Source organism: Cebidichthys violaceus, unplaced genomic scaffold, assembly GCF_023349555.1.
Source record: "Cebidichthys violaceus isolate CVI_PGR_0920_01 unplaced genomic scaffold, fCebVio1.0.p SCAF_17, whole genome shotgun sequence".
Lineage (NCBI taxonomy): Eukaryota > Metazoa > Chordata > Actinopteri > Perciformes > Stichaeidae > Cebidichthys > Cebidichthys violaceus.
In genome coordinates, this window is record NW_027176340.1 from 6688917 (window position 1) to 6705431 (window position 16515).

Sequence of the window (16515 nt, forward strand, 5' to 3'; positions counted from 1 at the left end):
CCTTCTACCAGAGCTGTGTACCAGAGATGCTCCTTCCTTCTCCACATCCTGCACATTCACCACCGACTCCTACTGTTCCTCTCCCAAACTGAGAGCGCCCCTCCCTGTCTCAGTTCTACCACTGCCAGATTGTGCTGTTGTGTTCTTTTTGGCTGCCGTGCCATCAAGGAGTATACAACTTAGACCATAGTGACATTACTGACATAGTAATACCATAAAGGAGAGATTCATAGGTGATAAAGGGATGACACATAACTCCCTCTAAAAACCCTGTGTAACCTTGTATGAGCCTCTGGTGGAAGAATAGTCGGGTGAAATAAAGAGGACATTTGTAAATGTTTGACAAACGGCCCAACAATGAGAATCTCTCTTTAACATAGACCTGACTACAAGCAATAGAAATAAAGCTTACACATAGTCAAAGACCCCCAACAGACTTTACATACAAGAGACTGGACTTATTGATGACTCCACTTCAGGTGCACATGTACATTGTTGATGTGAAAACTTCATAGTCATCATTTGGTCTACCCATGTGCTGATAAAGCTAAATTCAGTTGTTTGATTTCCATTTGTGCCATGGTCTTCATCTTTACAGACGGGTTGAACTAGCTACAGACTGCTTGTGTTGTGCTGCTTGTGTTATCTGGCCGCTGTGTCATCTTACTTTATCATTAATATACAAGGTAAGATAAGTGACTGGATAAAATAGCTTTTAAAATGGTGTATTAAGTTTAGCTTGGCTCACAAAGTCAAATATCGTTAGTGTTGGAAAACAACAATGCGCATGCTCATTAGCTGGTGGACACAATTTTTTTATTTTTGTTTTCATTTGATTGGCAAATTGCTCAAGTAAGTGCTGCTGACGTCACGTTGCCACCGGGACAGGTTTGATTGACAACGTCAGTGCATCATATCGCTCTAGTTGAGTCTCGAGGTCTGTCTTTCATGTCGAGAGAGGAGCTTGAGGAGATAACGCCTGGGCACTCACCAGCTGAGGAGATTTAGTTATAAACCAAACTTCGTTTTTTGTCAACACTGCTAATGCTAGTTAGCTAACTAATTGGACTCAACTTAGCAACGGTTTTCATCTGGTCTTCAGACTTTTGAAGCTAGCCGAGGACCCAGAAGGAGAGCTACAAACAGTAAGAGCTAATATAACTACTTCTTATTTGTGTTGTGATACTTTGTGTCATGTCTGAGCTGATATGTTTGTTGTGACCGTGATGTTATGTAGAAAAATGAGGTGTCTTTTGCTCACTTTATTAGCCGAAAATTAGCATAACACTAAGACTGACTGGATTCCCAAGCTAGGTACCGTTACTTTCCATTTGTTTTAATCTTAACAGACAGAGATTGTAATATTTTAGTTACATTGGTCCACTATTGTGCTGATGAAGATGAGTTATGTTTTATTTCCATAAGAGGATTATTTAAACTTTGTTTTTAAAGATTCCTCTTCACTTACATTGAAGTACCATGGTCGTCATTATGTTCTTTATAAGTGAAGTTTACTTTTTAGATATATCTTTATTTGGACTCTGGTTCGGTATACACGACTTAGACCATAGTGACATTACTGACATAGTAATACCATAAAGGAGAGATTCATAGATGATAAAGGGATGACACATAACTCCCTCTAAAAACCCTGTGTAACCTTGTATGAGCCTCTGGTGGAAGAATAGTCGGGTGAAATAAAGAGGACATTTGTAAATGTTTGACAAACGGCCCAACAATGAGAATCTCTCTTTAACGTAGACCTGACTACAAGCAATAGAAATAAAGCTTACACATAGTCAAAGACCCCCAACAGACTTTACATACAAGAGACTGGACTTATTGATGACTCCACTTCAGGTGCACATGTACATTGTTGATGTGAAAACTTCATAGTCATCATTTGGTCTACCCATGTGCTGATAAAGCTAAATTCAGTTGTTTGATTTCCATTTGTGCCATGGTCTTCATCTTTACAGACGGGTTGAACTAGCTACAGACTGCTTGTGTTGCTTGTGTCATCTCTAAGGCGATATGTTTGATGTTTCTCTGGTCCTGTAGTCTGGGTGATATTCCCCTGAAAGATTTTACATTAGTTGAAAGTGCTCAGATGTTCTCATTGCTGAGGGGAAAATTGTAATACTTTAGTTAAATTGGTCCACTATTGTGCTTATGAAGATGAGTTATGTTTTATTTCCGTAAGAGGATTATTTAAACTTTGTTTTTAATGATTCTTCTTCACTTACATTGTTTGAAGTACCATGGTCGTCATCATGTTTCTCATAAGTGAAGTTTATTTTTTAGATATATCTTTATTTGGACTCTGGTTCGGTATACACGACTTAGACCATAGTGACATTACTGACATAGTAATACCATGAAGGAGAGATTCATAGATGATAAAGGGATAAAGGGATGCTGAACTTCATGGACCAGAGAGAGCTTTTCTTCCTCCCACTCAACTCAAGGTAGAGTTGATCAGCTGGATGTTCAGCAGTGTGAGATATTTGGTAGTGTCTCAGTGTGTAGCCGTGCTTCTTCAGTTCATCTGATTTTTTTTAATGGAGGGTTGGTGATGCATGTTATTTTAATACAACACATGTTCTTTGTGGTTTCCTCCAGACCCTGTTGGACTTCACAGACTTCCAGATCTACGAGAAGCTGCCCGAGAGCCGACGAGGAAGATCCTTTCTACCAGAGCTGTGTACCAGAGATGCTCCTTCCTTCTCCACATCCTGCACATTCACCACCGACTCCTACTGTTCCTCTCCCAAACTGAGAGCGCCCCTCCCTGTCTCAGTTCTACCACTGCCAGATTGTGCTGTTGTGTTCTTTTTGGCTGCCGTGCCATCAAGGAGTATACAACTTAGACCATAGTGACATTACTGACATAGTAATACCATAAAGGAGAGATTCATAGATGATAAAGGGATGACACATAACTCCCTCTAAAAACCCTGTGTAACCTTGTATGAGCCTCTGGTGGAAGAATAGTCGGGTGAAATAAAGAGGACATTTGTAAATGTTTGACAAACGGCCCAACAATGAGAATCTCTCTTTAACATAGACCTGACTACAAGCAATAGAAATAAAGCTTACACATAGTCAAAGACCCCCAACAGACTTTACATACAAGAGACTGGACTTATTGATGACTCCACTTCAGGTGCACATGTACATTGTTGATGTGAAAACTTCATAGTCATCATTTGGTCTACCCATGTGCTGATAAAGCTAAATTCAGTTGTTTGATTTCCATTTGTGCCATGGTCTTCATCTTTACAGACGGGTTGAACTAGCTACAGACTGCTTGTGTTGCTTGTGTCATCTCTGAGGCGATATGTTTGATGTTTCTCTGGTCCTGTAGTCTGGGTGATATTCCCCTGAAAGATTTTACATTATTTGAAAGTGCTCAGATGTTCTCATTGCTGAGGGGAAAATTGTAATTCTTTAGTTAAATTGGTCCACTATTGTGCTTATGAAGATGAGTTATGTTTTTTTTCCATAAGAGGATTATTTAAACTTTGTTTTTAAAGATTCCTCTTCACTTACATTGTTTGAAGTACCATGGTCGTCATCATGTTCCTCATAAGTGAAGTTTATTTTTTAGATATATCTTTATTTGGACTCTGGTTCGGTATACACGACTTAGACCATAGTGACATTACTGACATAGTAATACCATGAAGGAGAGATTCATAGATGATAAAGGGATAAAGGGATGCTGAACTTCATGGACCAGAGAGAGCTTTTCTTCCTCCCACTCAACTCAAGGTAGAGTTGATCAGCTGGATGTTCAGCAGTGTGAGATATTTGGTAGTGTCTCAGTGTGTAGCCGTGCTTCTTCAGTTCATCTGATTTTTTTTAATGGAGGGTTGGTGATGCATGTTATTTTAATACAACACATGTTCTTTGTGGTTTCCTCCAGACCCTGTTGGACTTCACAGACTTCCAGATCTACGAGAAGCTGCCCGAGAGCCGACGAGGAAGATCCTTTCTACCAGAGCTGTGTACCAGAGATGCTCCTTCCTTCTCCACATCCTGCACATTCACCACCGACTCCTACTGTTCCTCTCCCAAACTGAGAGCGCCCCTCCCTGTCTCAGTTCTACCACTGCCAGATTGTGCTGTTGTGTTCTTTTTGGCTGCCGTGCCATCAAGGAGTATACAACTTAGACCATAGTGACATTACTGACATAGTAATACCATAAAGGAGAGATTCATAGATGATAAAGGGATGACACATAACTCCCTCTAAAAACCCTGTGTAACCTTGTATGAGCCTCTGTTGGAAGAATAGTCGGGTGAAATAAAGAGGACATTTGTAAATGTTTGACAAACGGCCCAACAATGAGAATCTCTCTTTAACATAGACCTGACTACAAGCAATAGAAATAAAGCTTACACATAGTCAAAGACCCCCAACAGACTTTACATACAAGAGACTGGACTTATTGATGACTCCACTTCAGGTGCACATGTACATTGTTGATGTGAAAACTTCATAGTCATCATTTGGTCTACCCATGTGCTGATAAAGCTAAATTCAGTTGTTTGATTTCCATTTGTGCCATGGTCTTCATCTTTACAGACGGGTTGAACTAGCTACAGACTGCTTGTGTTGTGCTGCTTGTGTTATCTGGCCGCAGTGTCATCTTACTTTATCATTAATATACAAGGTAAGATAAGTGACTGGATAAAATAGCTTTTAAAATGGTGTATTAAGTTTAGCTTGGCTCACAAAGTCAAATACCGGTAGTGTTGGAAAACAACAATGCGCATGCTCATTAGCTGGTGGACACAATTTTTTTATTTTTGTTTTCATTTGATTGGCAAATTGCTCAAGTAAGTGCTGCTGACGTCACGTTGCCACCGGGACAGGTTTGATTGACAACGTCAGTGCATCATATCGCTCTAGTTGAGTCTTGAGGTCTGTCTTTCATGTCGAGAGAGGAGCTTGAGGAGATAACGCCTGGGCACTCACATCTAAAAAGTTGATAGATCCAGAACTGAAATTTGTGTCTAAGGGAGAGTTGGAATTCTTTCCAGCTTTTCTAACTCACCACTGAACCCAAGACAAATATCATTACAGATCAGCCTCAAACTGTGACGTAATGACCACAGTGGTTATTGTGTTAAATGCAAAATTCTAAATTAAAGTAAATCCTAGTGAAAATCATCGCAGTTCTCTTGAACACAAAATCTACCGACAGTATTTGGTACACATCAATGGTTACTAGTAAATCCTTGTCATCAACAATGAGAGCACTGCTCTTTAGCAGCGTGTCAGTGGTGTTTTGTATGTCGGAGGGAAAAGTGTTCAACAGCTTCTTCATCTGTGAGTCCACAAAGATTTGAGACTTGAGATGAATCCTCACATAAAGTTCAACTGTTACTATTTAGTGTGGATACAACTTGTTGTATTTCTTATTTCAACCACAAGACGGTGCCATGAACATGTTTCTGGCAATGTATAAAACGTGGTTTGTAACTTAGACTTCTTGCTCGGCCCCTGAAGAAGGCACGTGGAAACGTTGGGCTTTTGATTCAGCGCACTGTTGTTGGAATAAATAGAGATTGATAAAGTGATCAAGTGTGTGTGTGTATGTTGTCCTCCTCCTTCAGCCAGAGGAGAGTTCCAGCAGCAGCACAAGTTTGATGAGGTTGAGTTGTTTCTTTCTTTGAAATCCATCAAGCTTCATGAAACTCTTTTTAAGGGTTATAAAAAATTTCAATCGGTGGAAATATTGTTTAATGAGTTCAGCGTTCATGATGCTTTAAAGTGACAACGATGTTTGAAAAAAACATTTAATTTTTTTGCAAGACGAGAACAAGAAGAGGACAAGAACAGACTACAGACCAGTTATTAACAGTCAGTGGATGAGAGAACAGGTTCATGTTGTGTGTGTGTGTGTGTGTGTTTTTGTGTGTTTGCAAAGAGTTTTCTATTGTACTACTGATACATGTTAGTTAATAGACTAAGACTAAATTACGAACCAGCGAGTGAGCAGCACCGTACTGTCTCTCATAAGAGTAACATTTCAAAAGAACAGCTTCAGCTCAAAGTGGTGGTGACAGTAATATTGACACTGCCATTGAGATCAAGAAGTCTCAGAAAATAAATGATGCATCTGGAGCAGAAAAAAGATGAAAACTGAAGATATATGATCTACTAGCTAATGCTAACTAACTTGTTCATCTTTTAGATCAGATTCACAAACTACATGTTTATTTGATGCCATGTGTAATTCTGAAATGTATGAAATCAGTTGTATGAATGTCATTTTTTTTTAACCCCTTACTGTGTGCTTACCCCTTACTTACCTGCTGGACACTTGTTAGGTGTTGGATCACTGAATGTTTTTTTGTTATTCTAACATGTAGAGCAACTTGAGAAGGGCAAAACCCTGTGTGTATGTTTTTTCCATCATTTACCAGGTTACAAGCTGGTCCCGATTAAACTTTGCTAAGATCAAGTGGCCTCTCCAGAGCAGACCTCTCCAGAGCAGACCTCTCCAGAGCAGACCTCAGCGTTCGCTACGTCTTGAAGAAAGCTAGTTCACTGTTCACTGATAACTGAAGCAAGGCCAAACGTGATGAGACAATCTGTGAGATATTAATTAAACAAGAGAAATCTTTATCTCGATCAAATGTTTCTCGTTGATCATTGAATACAACTCAAGTACAAAGAAGTTGCTTTATTATTAGAAACTTACAGGGATTTCAGGGGACACTTTTTGGGTCTCCCTTCACAGCAACAGAAGTGACGCTGGTGTGTTTTCTGACCACAGTGCTGTCTGCTGGTCAGAAAAAAAAAACTACTCTGAATACCTGGAGGATATAAACCTCGACTGACCAAACGGCACCACGGCTTATTACGACTTGTAAGTTCAATCTGCAGACAGACCAGGAAAGGAGTAACTATATTTGAACTAGCAGCCTAATGTAGATAAGTGATGGATAAATTACAAAGTGTTTGAGTACTGTTAAAGCCAAGTTTCCTTTTTTGTGAAATTAATAATCTAACAAACAAAGGGAGGAACATAGGCAGTTGGAAATAATCAAATTGCATGAAAGGTATATCAAATTAAATGTAATGTCATATACCTGAGAGTCACATAAATATATAAATAATACTTTAGAAATCTGAAAGGTGACACTTAAGGCATGCACTAATACTGTGAGACCACCATGAGAAATCTTAGCCGCATATTTGTCTTTTGCATTCCAACATTTGCTTCTCAATGTGACATTTGCCACCCGGTGATGACAGGTATGACAAGGACTCGGTGGATTTTCATAACAACTCCCCTCTGCCTGATAATGTGGTGAAAGAGGAGGACAACACGGTGAGACATCCAATATCAGACAACATGTGGCACACACACACACACACACACACACACACACACACACACACACACACACACACACACACACACACACACACACACACACACACATCAAGGGGCAGTTTACTGTTCATCAATGCCAAGTGACTCTGAACAAAAAGTTTTACATGGGATTGTGAATTTTTCCTGTCTGACTGTGATCGTAAAATACGATTAAAATGGCAAATAAGCATGTTTGCTCTAGTGGTATTAAGTTATGAAGGTCGTTTGGGATTTATTTGCTCAGATATCTGTCTCTGCTACCAATCGACATATACAGTTTTCTACTCATGTCTGCCCCATTGTTTATTCTTTAAAACAAATTCTGTGATGTTTTCTGCTAAAACAAATGTGATTCTTTTTTTAAAATTAATTTAATTTGCGTTAAATCCTCTATGTTGAAAAATGTGAAATTAATAACTATTTTAAATATTTTAAATAAGAAATTGGCTGAAATGGACATAAAAAGAAAACTGAACTGGAGCAGGAAACAAATTCTGCTGCTGTTAGACAAAACATTGTAACACATGTTTAAATCAAATTCAGGTAGCTTAAACTATCATCTTCTGATTTATACAGCTAACGTATCATCAGTCATAACTGTTAAGACACCTCTGGAGCACTCTGACATTTGATATCAGTTCAGTATTTTTACATAAAAAACTATTTGATTAAAAGTTGTGGTTTATACTTCATCTTTCAGTCCAAAATCACACTTTTTAAGCAGTTTGATGAATGTGACAAACCAACAAAACCTAAAACTATCTGAATAGTCAGATACCACTGGAGAAAAGTATTGTATGTACTTTCACAGTATAGATGAACTGGCCCTTTAACATATCGATTTGTATTCATTCAGCCTCATTTCTTGTTATCAGATACACTTTCTAATGCTTGATGTTTGGACAAATATCACGTCCCCTGTTTTTCTGTTCTCTTGATTTGTGAAAAATTGCCAAAGTGGGTTTGCATCAGTCAACTCTAAACTACTGTATGTACTGAGACATTGTGATGGGTTTGTTTAGGAATCCTGACAGCTAAATAGAGTGATACCAGACAGGACACCACTAATCCTTCCAGTGAGGGAGAGTCGGATTCAGTTCAGCCTGTCAGGCGTCCCTCTGAGTGTGTGTGTGTGTGTGTGTGTGTGTGGGGGGGGGGGGGGGGGATGCAGAGAGACATCCAAATGGCTCTGTTTGACTAGACTGTAGTATATTTAGGAGCAGCTATGTCAAGCTTTGTTACATTCAGTTGGGACTTCTGTTGGTCTTCGTTGAAGGCTATTTTGAGCTTTTCAGTCCATCCCACCTGTGGATTGTGTGTGTGTGTGTGTGTGTGTATGCGTGCAAAACTTTCAGCATCATGCAAAATTGCTTTCTAAACTCAATTTATGAATTTTTGTAAAGTTTTGACATGTGTGTTTGAATTCATTATTCATGGTCTGTCTCTGGCTGATATGATACAGTTTTTGTGAACAGACACACCAAACCGACTCCATATGCCTGTGGCTGAGACTGTGGGTGGTTCAGTATTAATAGCAGGGTTCTCATATAAACCTGACAGGCTGTGAGTGTTGCAGGATACTGGGACTGTTAAATAAAATAAAAAAACAGAAGAGAATTATTCAATGAAATCCCAAAACTGAATCTTATTCTGTTTTTTTTTTTACTTTGCTTGAATGAAAACATATTGGCAGATAAAATGATCACATATTTTTCTGCTAGTCACCATTATTGTCCTATTATCTGCTGGCACACCACATCTAAGTTCATTGTGTTTCCTGTTTTGTCTTCTAGCACAATACTGCTCATATATGACCCATCTTTATTCTGCTCTGTGGTGAATTTGAACCTCATTCCTCACCTGCATCTAGGTATGTTTCACCTATGACGAAGAGGTATAGGACGAAGACAAAGACGAACCACCTCCTCCAGAACCAGTCAAACCAGTCAACGACAGACCTCACAAGTTCAAGGACCACTACTGCAAGAAGCCAAAATTCTGTGACATCTGCACACGCATGATAGTGTGTGCGTCTCTCTCTCTCTCTATTTCCTGCATGACAAAATAAGTAGACGCCAGTGCATCGTGAACTTTAAAATAAAAGAAAGAGAGAGATTTTCTGGATGTAATTTTGATTTTTGAGGGTTTCCTCTTCAGTAAACAATAGCTTTGCATTGTTTGCATCCACCACCAATGTCAGTCCTACGTGGAGTTCCAGAGGTGTTTTGGCAAAATTGTGAGGTTTGCTGGTTTAAAGTTGTTGTTTTTTTTTAAAAGAATGCACTGCAGAGCAAATGTTTCAACAGATATTTACATGTTCCTCTCCTCTTCCAGCCTCCTGGATTCAGAAGAGCCTATAGTTCTCCTCTCTACAGCAGCCAGCGGAATGCCACTGTCTCTCAGCTGCTGCCCTTTTGTGAGTCCTACTCGTGTACATTTCTACACAAAGAGACATTTCACCTTAACCATTCATTGTCTGAATGTGGGGAATTTGGTAAATATTCTTCAACATGTGCAATTCTTTCCCAGCCTAATGCTGGGTTTAATTTTTTAAATCTTGACATGAAAGAGACGCTTTTGTCACATGTACTAGATCAGCGGTGCCTGTGTGTGATGGGGAGTTCATCTTATCCGCTTAATACTTTGGGACAGTTTTCAGAAAGCTAGTATTTTGCCTTTTATACTTCCTGCCAGCTAGATCCTCAGGAGGTAGGTGTCATCTTTACTTAGCCTGTAAGCGATGTGTCCAAGACAGAGGGATGTGAATGTCCAACTGATACTGAAGCCCAGGGTTTTTGAGATGGCTGTTGCTACATCCTTCTAGAAAGTTTGAAAAGAGGGACAAGACCAGGAAACGTGAACATGATCAAGCATCATTTCTCCACATTCCCTCCAGCAGCAGAGCTGACTGCCAGACCGTTGGGACTTCTGTTTTGGAGCGATAAAAAAGCAAATCAATATTAACTGTTGGCATGCGACTGTGTTTCTCAGGCATTCAGCCACATGTCCTCAGTTATTTCAGCGTCCGAATCTTTTCCCCGTCGTTGTTTTGGTGGCTTTTTCCCTTTTAACAATCAGGCCTGAAGTTGATCAATCTTAAATACTTCTAGAACTGCACAATCACCTGCACTCGTGTTTTCTCTCTTTCATTATTGATGAAAGAGAGAAGGCAGCACAGCCGAACTGCACCGACCCTGTGTTTGAGATGCTGCGTATCGGTGTGGTCATGGCCAACAAGGAGCGTAAAAAAGGTTCAGAGGACAAGAACAACGTGAGCGTGAACGCACTAATAACATTTTTACAGCACACATCTATCTGTTCAATTATTTGTGCAATTATTTAATGTGTTAAAATATCGTCAGTTTCTATAATGGCCTGTTGTGTATATGGACAGGTCACTCTAGCCCTCTAGACTTTAGGTCACCGGGTTGGTTTGTAGAATCTTCTTTTAAGTTGTTTTATTTCCTTTACTGTTAAAGTACGTTGTTTTTACAGATTTTTTCCCCTTTTGTCTTCTTCAAATGTTTATTTTAATCTGATTGTTAAAACACAATTTAGTTATAAGATGTGTGACAATAACTTCTATATATATATTCATTACGTATTGTTTATCTTAAATTGTTCAGATGATGATGATGATGATGATGATGGAGGATGATGATGAGTCCCAGCCCAAACAGGAGGATGAAGGAGGTGAAGGAGGTAAGTGTGTGCTGAACAGCTGTCAGCATTTTAAAGGGTTAAATCTTTCCCTGGTAGATCAAAACATTGCTCTGTTATATTACATTAGCTGGCAGCCGTCATTACAATATGCAGATCTTGTTCCAAACTTTTGAATCAGTTTGTTTTTGATCCAGCACCTGTAGAATTAAGCAGAAGTAACATCAAATAGGTGTTACAGTAAAGGAGACACAATATGTAAAGGTGAATCATTTGTTTGTCTCGTTTTTATTGTTGTTGTCTGCCAGCAAATTCAGAAGGGGACAAAAGAGGAGACAAGGTTCCTGCTGATGACAAGGTCAGAAATTGTGATGGTGATGACCACAATGATTAATGAAAACTAAAATGAACGCTGATCAATTAATGAATGATTAACAAATGTATCCATTTCTTGTCATCTATTAAATTAATTGTCAACAATGAATTGGTTACAAGTCAAAATTCTGTGGTTCCAGCTTCTTAAAGGTGAATGTTTTCTGGTTTCTTTACTCCTCTCTATGACAGTAAACTGAATATATTTGAGATGTGGACAAAACAAGACATTTAAGGACTTCATTTTGGGCTTTGGGAAACACCGATTGACATTTTTTAACCATTTTTTGACAATTTGTAAATCAAACAACTAATTGATTAATCAAGAAAATAATCGACAGATTAATCGACAATGAAAATAATCATTAATCTATGATGAAGGCGCTTTCTAAATGACGGGTGATGTTAAGTCAGCACTGTGCTTTGCATGTTTGTTCTCATCAGAGTAAAAAGCTTCAGCCAGGGAAGATCGGCGTGTTCAATCAATGTCACTATCTGGCTCTGTACCGCTTCAAAGCCGTAGAGAAGGACGATCTGGATGTTCAGTAAGCCTGACCGTCTCACTTGCACTTGTGTCATTGTTTAATTTTTAGATATTTAATATCCTGTTTGTTCCCAAGTGCTGGTGACCACATCACAGTGATGGATGACTCCAATGAGGAATGGTGGAGAGTGAGTCTTACATTTGTTTCCTCGTATTACTCACAGGGATGTCAAAGTGATGTTTTTAATCCTGTCTGCTCTCCAACAGTTATGAAATTTGACTTGCGTTCATGTGTGCATTTATCAACTTTCAAGTCAGCTACTTTTGAGCTTTGTGTTCATTATTTATGTAGTTGTAAAGTCAATCGACAATCAAAGGACCAAAAGGGAAAACAACGTAAACCCTGATAGTTAGCGCTGCAGCCTACACTTTGGAGAGCTGTTCTTCAGTGTTGAGCTTCTGGTTCACAGTGATATTCTTTTAACAAACAGAGTTCCAGGTCAACAACATAAATGAATCATTTGCAGTCTCTGAAAGTGAACCCATGCTTGCATCTCCCTCATTGTGGTCTGAACGGGTAAATAGGCTTTTCCTTTAATGAATTAGAAGTAAGATGAACAATACAGAAGAGGATTGGCGGTTCTCAGACAACACAAAGCCTTCCAGTACCTGATTGGATGGACATTGCCCTTTTTTCGCTGACATTGGTCTGTGGTTTCAAAGCCACACAGGGCAATTGTTCAAATTGAGCAATCTAAGATATTTGAATTAGAAACTGGAGCTGTGATGCGACACTGTTAAATATTTGGCTCCAACAGGGAAAGGTCGGAGAGAGAACAGGCTTCATACCTGCCAACCACACAGGTGCACACACTCAGATGCATGATTACTTAAGAACCCACAGTGACACAGGTGTCACAGACACATTCAGAAATGTAATCCATGTGGTCCATTTAGTCTGTTTTATATCTCCTATAATTTTCCTTTAAGGAAAAATGGGTTTGGGTTCTTATAGGCTAAGCTGAACACACTAAAATAAAGAATCAAGAGGTTGTAATAAGTTGTTGTGTATCTTTTTGTGACTGTGAGGACAGTTGATCCTCATAGGTACAGAAACACACTCTATACTTGAAACACAAATACACAGGAGTGATGTCCACACCGACATGCAGCCTTAAGCTCTGGCCAGTTCTCAAATCAATTCTCAATAGATTGTTTGCTTAATTAAATCCAAGCTTAATCCACTCTCTTACAGACACTGGAGACTGTTAGAGTTGAATACTATACTTAATAATTATTAAACACTGATCCAGAGGAGGAAAATAAGAAACGCAGTAATTATGCAGTTCTTTACACCGCGGGTTTCAAAAAGTGAATTAAAAGAAAAACACAAGGTGCTTTCCAGTTCAATGAATTAAACATGGTGTAGTTATTCACCTAAATACAGCCATCATGTGTTGTTGACGTGAAAAGACACAATTACGCATTCAAGCCTGCGTCATGTTGACATGAAGAGACAGATGTTGCGGTGTCACTGACTTTCGTTCAGTCACTAACCTCACAGCTGTTTAAAATGAACCCTCGCCATAAATTAACCTGAGGACTAACTTTAAAATTCCTGTTGCTTTTGTGAAGACATGGAAACTATTCAGCTGCTTGCATTTCTACAGTGTTTTCATCATGTTACCACCACGTTGTGCCAAAGTGGGTAGTTTTCCACTTCTACACATAGTGGCTTTAACAAATCTGCCAATCGAGATTTGAAAAGTTCAGGGACAAATTCACAATTTGAAATTACTTAATCATGATTAGTCGATGACATTTTACAAATTGCTCTAGTTTTTGCACATCTGCAGAGACAAAATTCTTCTTACAGTCTCCAAACATGTTTTACATGCAAATTTCTGTTCAGCACTTGCCATTGAGACTTGTTCTGCTTTTAGAAATTGGTCCCTGTACACTCTCGAATGTTGAATTGCAAACACTTGTGTGCAGGCAAGCATCAAGGAAAACAACCAGCCTACACTTGAGGAAGACATTTAAGATGTTTCCCAGTCTTCCGTGTGTTTGTTGTGCTTGTCCTCAGATTGTAGTGAAGAAGGGTGAGGAGGTCAACGGCTACCTGAAGGTCAGTACGGGACGGAATCTCGGCTTCTTCCCCGCCAACCTGCTGCAGGAGATCTTTCATCCCCTGCTGTTTGCTGACACGTTTGTTCTTGGTCCAAAGCAACAGCAACACTTTATACTTGAATTTTGATTTCAACAAGTTTTCAACATTTGTTTTTGATGTTTGTCCGTAAACGTCACCTGTGTGCAGAATAGATTGGGGTGGATTTACTCAGTGTGCAGGCATGTGTTAAAACAGGCAGATAAACAGTGTTGAGCCATTGTCAACAAGACTGTACAGCACACAGGTCGCATTCACTTTTAGGCATATTTTGTACCTGTGATGTTTTCTGACTACATCGCTGAAAGTTACTTTTAATATTGCAGGACTTGCTTTGGTTTTAGGAGCTCATATTTTTTAATGACATTGCATCTCTGTATACAATGTGTATTTAACATGTTTTGTTATTTGTAATTAAATGGTGGAGAGACACTTTTCTGTTTCTCTTTTCAACTTGATCGCTGTGTCTCTTGTTGCCTGTTTTACCGGTATTCTGCAAACTGGAGAAAGAACTTTGGTTAACACATTTGACATGTTGACACTCCTGTAAGTATGGTCTGCAACTGCATGTATATTCCTATTGTCCATCCACACATTGGAATCAGTCACAGATATTACTTGTACAGTAGCTCCCATACGCTTTTCCTAGGTTAGATGATCAAACTTGTCAGCACATAATGTGCATCTTTCCATCAGTTATCCTCATGACGTGCGTGTGTATGTGTAAAAGAAGTGTAAAAAAAACGGAAAAAGAGGTGGATCTGTGCTAAATATGTTAGCAGTCATTCACGACTGGAAAAAGAAGAATGCTCTTCATTTCCTGTCGGTGAATACAAAATGATAGATTCAAATGAGGCAGAGGCATTTCCAGAACTTCAAAAAGATGCAGAGCTATTTTCTGTAGCTGCCCTGAGTGCAGTGTAATTATCCAGAGGAGACACTGGGGATGTTTTGCTATGTAAAGGGACAGCTAAGAGATCAGGTATGCAGGGAATGGCATCTGTAGGTCCGTAGAGACATTCCACTAGTGACCACAGGCCTGAATAACACGACACCTAGACAGACAGACAGACATCTTTATACATCCAATTTTTACCTTTTCATCTTGCCTTCTGATTGTTGTTAATAAATCATTTCATTTGTTTACTTTTGCTCTTTTCTTTATTGTAGGTTAGATTACCTCTTTGTTTCTGTTTGTGTCTTGCTCTCCCTCACTCTCTCAACGACCACGTTTGGATGCAGATGATGAGCTGCCTGGTCACACCTCCTTCCTCCTCTGTTGTCTGTCAGAGGAAAAGGAGAGCAGCGTGGCCCGAGCAGGTAGCGCTGCCAGGCTTCAGCAGTCCTCCGATTGGACAACAGAGCACCCCTTCAGACACGGGTCACTTCCTTCTGGGAAACAGCCTCTGCGTCATGCCGCTCTGGACCGAGGGACCGCGTTGGAAGACATCACAGCTGCCATGTTGTCATCCCCGACCCCCTGACCCTGCCACTCCAGACAGGCAGGATGGAGGAGGGTTGCCAAAATGTTTGTGGATTTGAGTGGGTGGATGATTTTATAAGTGTGTGTGTGTGTCTGTATATGCGAGTGCACTGGTGAGAGGGCCAGGGCATGGAGAGGGTCAACAGCACGATGCTGTGGCAATGAATCTGTTCAATTGAAGAGAATTTCAATTTTATTGTGGACACCATATCAAGAGTCCAACTGCAGGTAAAGTTTTATTTATTCACTCAGGTTAAAATCAAATAAAGGACACAAAACATTGGAAAGATAAAAAAAAAGAAAAAGATTTATAACCTCTGCCTAAATAACATAGAGCAACATTTACAATTGACAAATCACATGGTCCTCAAGATTAAATTGAGCTTGCTCTATTGCCATGGAAACTAGAGCTTGAAGTTGACATTTAATCTTCTGTAGATAAGATGAACGTCAAAACATTCTCTGTCAAGATCAGTTTTCACCATACAAAGGATTAATGTCAATTAAGAAAAACAAGGAAGATGTCCATAAGCCCTATAAGTCAGGATCATGTTGTAGAAAGACATTTGGGCAGATAAGGATTTAACATTTTTGTTTTAAATACCAAGTGTTTAAAATAGTTTTTCAGAGACAGATTTCCACAACAATCAGTAATATTCCAGGATATCAAACAATGCATTCATATTTTCAACAATGTTCTACTATACATTGCCAAGTGCAATAGGTAGACATTGTGTATTTCTATTGCTTTTAAAACCAGGAAGGTGCAATAAAGAGCAATAAAAAGGATACTCTAACTCTAAATTGGAGGTAAAAGCCAAATTTTCAGGTGTAAAACCAACACATATTGCAACAAACATATTACATACTGAATAACAATGTGTTGTACTGAGACCCAGTTAACATGCAATGGTGATTTCACCCAACAGAGGTCCCTGTTGCACCGGATTTAGAG

At 39.3% G+C, this 16515-nt stretch overlaps 1 pseudogene; it reads left to right on the top strand.

The window, feature by feature from the left end:
* The first annotated feature begins 5259 nt into the window (after positions 1-5259).
* Positions 5260-15561, top strand: LOC137874089 (SH3 and cysteine-rich domain-containing protein 3-like; annotated as a pseudogene).
* Positions 15562-16515: the final 954 nt, after the last annotated feature.